The sequence below is a fragment of the Cryptomeria japonica genome, chromosome 7, assembly GCF_030272615.1.
Source record: "Cryptomeria japonica chromosome 7, Sugi_1.0, whole genome shotgun sequence".
NCBI classification, from domain to species: Eukaryota; Viridiplantae; Streptophyta; class Pinopsida; order Cupressales; family Cupressaceae; genus Cryptomeria; species Cryptomeria japonica.
Window position 1 is genome coordinate 51,805,047 of NC_081411.1, and position 3,895 is coordinate 51,808,941.

A 3,895-nucleotide genomic window follows, 5' to 3' on the forward strand; every position below is an offset into this window, starting at 1 on the left:
TAAAGCCGAAATCACCTCATTGTTTGTCAATCCCCGTACTGGTCAGCCTGTAGATCCCAAAAAAACAAAACTTTCTATCAAATGGTGCACAAATGATGGGATTGTGAAAAACTTTTGGGATCGTTGGTGGATGGTTTTCGACAAACCACCCAACAACAATCTTGATATCCCCTTCTATTTCATAAAAAAATTGTATGCTGAGTTTGTTTTATAGAAATATGTGAACTACTTTGACATCCAACCTTTCCAGGGTGTAGGTTTAGGTATGCCCCAAAATAGACCTGGGGCAGTCAGAGTAGTCCAAGGCCCATATGTCCCCCCTCCTCCTGTTGATCCCCCACCTGCAGTTCAACATCCTGATATCATTTGTGAGGCAGCTTCACGGACCATATCGGCTATTCACTCTTTGAGTAGCCTTTTGGTTTCTCAGGCTGCATCAGTAGCTCGGCCTACTTTTGATAGTAGCGGTGCATCGGGTGGTGCTGACACATCATCCTCGGCTCCACACATATGCGTGCCACATAGTTGTGTCATGTGTGGGCACGTATGCTTGGGTCCAGTTGGACAACCCATTGATCCTGCTATGGACAGTGCAGATTATGAGGTGCATGAGATGCATGATGCACCAGAGATTATTACATAGACTGGAGGATACCCTGGGGATTACTCACATGCTAGAGGTGAGGAGGCACCGTCATCATACATTGATGATGTATTGGTAAGATTTGTGTTTTCACAGTTCATGGTATATTTTAATTAAATATTTATAAATTAGATAATATTAAGTACTAATTTTTATTTACATGGTCTATTTAACAGTTGATGACCAAGGATGAGTTGAGACAGATTTAGGAGGGCACCTTGTTGGCCATTTCATTTGGCCTCGATAGCTTGACGGTACATATATTATTGCACCTAGTCGTTTGTATTTTATTGTACATACATGCTCATCATTTATATTTGTATCAATTAGATTATGTAGTAACTTGCATGTATATCTTATTTTACTCTTGTAGGGCACAAGCAGCACGAGTGCAGTGCAGTGTGATCTAGGATCTGGTAGTGCAATTGGAGACAAGGGAAAGGTAATTGAATGCAAATATGATTGAATGAATAGTTTAAATAACTTATAGTGATTATACATGTCTAGACATAGATTGATAGTTTCATATACTTGTTGTGTATATATACAGAGAATCCTTGGCTTCACATCCTTGATGACTACACCCAGTATACCTGAAGAAGAAGAAGAGATGCCTCGAGTAGATGTGTGTTTATTTTATTTTTTGATTAGTAGATATAATTTGTTATTATCAGTGACAATTATATGCTAACTTGTATCAATGTCATGTTTCTAAACATATGTAGGTTGTTTATGAAAATATTCAAAACATACCTCGTCTACCGAAGACATACATCAAGAGTCTTGCAAATATATGTAGGTTGTTTATGCAAATATAAACATATGTAGGTTGTTTATGAAAATATTCAAAACATACCTCCTCTACCGAAGACATACATCAAGAGTCTTGCAAAGCTGCAGAGAAAACGTGGAGATGAGGTAAACATGAATAGTTTAATTAAATAGTTCATTTTTATGTTAACTTTTCGAATGTGAACTATATAATATAACTAATATTAATCGTGGTTTGTTTTTCTTGTGCAGGATCCTTCAGAGCCGAGCAGTGCGGCGAAGAGGATCGATTTTGATGATCCATCAGCAACTTAGGATGTTATAGATAGTTTTGGGATGCTTACATGTCTAGTTGGCATGTATATTTTGTATATGGACATACATTCACGTATTTAGACATACATTTTGTTTCAGTTGGTGTTTATGCCATATTTGTGTATGGACATACATTCGTAGTCATTCGACATTTTTATATATACAGAAGTTGATATTCAATCATATAAATTGTTGCTCATTTGTGTGTGGTGTTATCATGGAAATCTTTAATCTTCATTCCAATAATTAACAATGGTTAATAATGGCTATTTAATGAACAATACAATTCATTTCATTTCATCGTAAGTGTTGTTTTTATAATGAACAATATAATTCATTTAATGAACAATACAATACAATTTATTTAATGAGCAATACAATTCATTTAATCAACAATACAATAAAATTCATTCAATGAACAATACAATTCATTTAATGAACAATACCCTACACATGCTCCTATTTTGCACCCCCACTCGATCAAACGCTCGGTGTCATACCCTACCGACATCGTCCCTTGAGCGCCCTAAGTGCTCAAAATTGTCAAAATTTGGCGGGCCCTAACTCGGAATCTGTGGCACTTGTGAACAATTTGTTTGAACCTACGAGGCCACAAGAGGGGTCTCTACAAAAGCCTATCTCGGTTTTTCAAGTTTCCCTATGGTTTTATTAGGGCAGCAATTTTTCGGTCGGCGAAAAATCGTCAGTCTCACTCAATGGAATGTTGTCGCATGGCCAATTTCTCATTCAGCTCATCGCGATGATGAACCATTGGCTCCAACATGTCTATTTAGGCATAATTACCCTACGCATTTTTGCCCCCCCACTCGATCGAACGCTCGGGGTCATACCCTACCGGCGTCGTCCCTTGAGTGCCCTAAGTGCTCAAAATTGTCAAACTTTGACGGGCCCTACCTCGGAATCTGTGGCACCTGTGAATGATCCGTTTGAACCTATGGGGCCACGAGAGGGGTCCCTACAAAAGCCTATCTCGGTATTTCAAGTTGCCCTATGGTTTTATTAGGGCAGCAATTTTTTGGTTGGTGAAAAAATCGGCAGTCTCACTCAATGGAATGTTGTCGCCTGGTCAATTTCTCGTTTAGCTCGTCACGATGACGAACCATCGGCTCCAACATGTCCAGTTAAGCATAATTACCCTACGCATGCTCCTATTTTGCCCCCCCACTCGATTGAAAGCTTCATACCCTACCGGTGTCATCCCTTGAGCACCCTAAGTGCTCAAAATTGTCAAACTTTGACGGGCTCTAACTCGGAATCTGTGGCACCTGCGAATGATCCATTTGAACCTACGAGGCCATGAGAGGGGTCCCTACAAAAGCCTATCTCGGTATTTCAAGTTGCCCTACGATTTTATTAGGGCAGCAATTTTTCGGTCGACGAAAAAATCGTCAGTCTCACTCAATAGAATGTTGTCACCTGGTCAATTTCTCGTTCAGCTTGTCGCAATGATGAACCATTGGCTCCAACATGTCTAGTTAGGCATAATTACCCTACACATGCTCCTATTTTTCCCCCCCACTCGATCGAATGCTCGGGGTCATACCCTACTAGCGTCGTCCCTTGAGCGCCCTAAATGCTCAAAATTGTCAAACTTTGATGGGCCCTAACTCAGAATCTATGGCACCTGTGAACAATCTGTTTGAACCTACGGGGCCACGAGAGGGGTCCCTACAAAAGCCTATCTCAGTATTTCAAGTTGCCCTACGATTTTATTAGGGCAGCAATTTTTCGGTTGGCAAAAAAATCGTCAGTCTCACTCAATGGAATGTTGTCGCCTGATCGATTTCTCGTTCAGCTCATCGCGATGATGAACCGTCAGCTCCAACATGTCTAGTTAGGCATAATTACCCTACACATGCTCCTATTTTGCCCCCCCACTCGATCGAACGCTCGAGGTCATACCCTACCGGCGTCATCCCTTGAGCGCCCTAAGTGCTCAAAATTGTCAAACTTTGACGGGCCCTAACTCATAATATGTGGTACCTGTGAATGATCCATTTTAACCTACGGGGCCACGAGAGGGGTCCCTACAAAAGCCTATCTCGGTATTTCAAGTTTCCCTACAATTTTATTAGGGCAGCAATTTTTTGGTTGGCAAAAAAATCGTTAGTCTCACTCAATGGAATGTTGTCGCCTGGTCGATTT

General features: G+C 40.6%; 1 long non-coding RNA gene across 1 annotated transcript; it reads left to right on the forward strand.

Moving 5' to 3' along the window:
* The first annotated feature begins 818 nt into the window (after positions 1 to 818).
* LOC131857177 (uncharacterized) lies at positions 819 to 1,268 on the forward strand. Its single transcript, XR_009358579.1, has 3 exons — positions 819 to 897; positions 1,017 to 1,085; positions 1,194 to 1,268. It is a non-coding gene; the product is annotated as an uncharacterized LOC131857177 (long non-coding RNA).
* Positions 1,269 to 3,895: the final 2,627 nt, after the last annotated feature.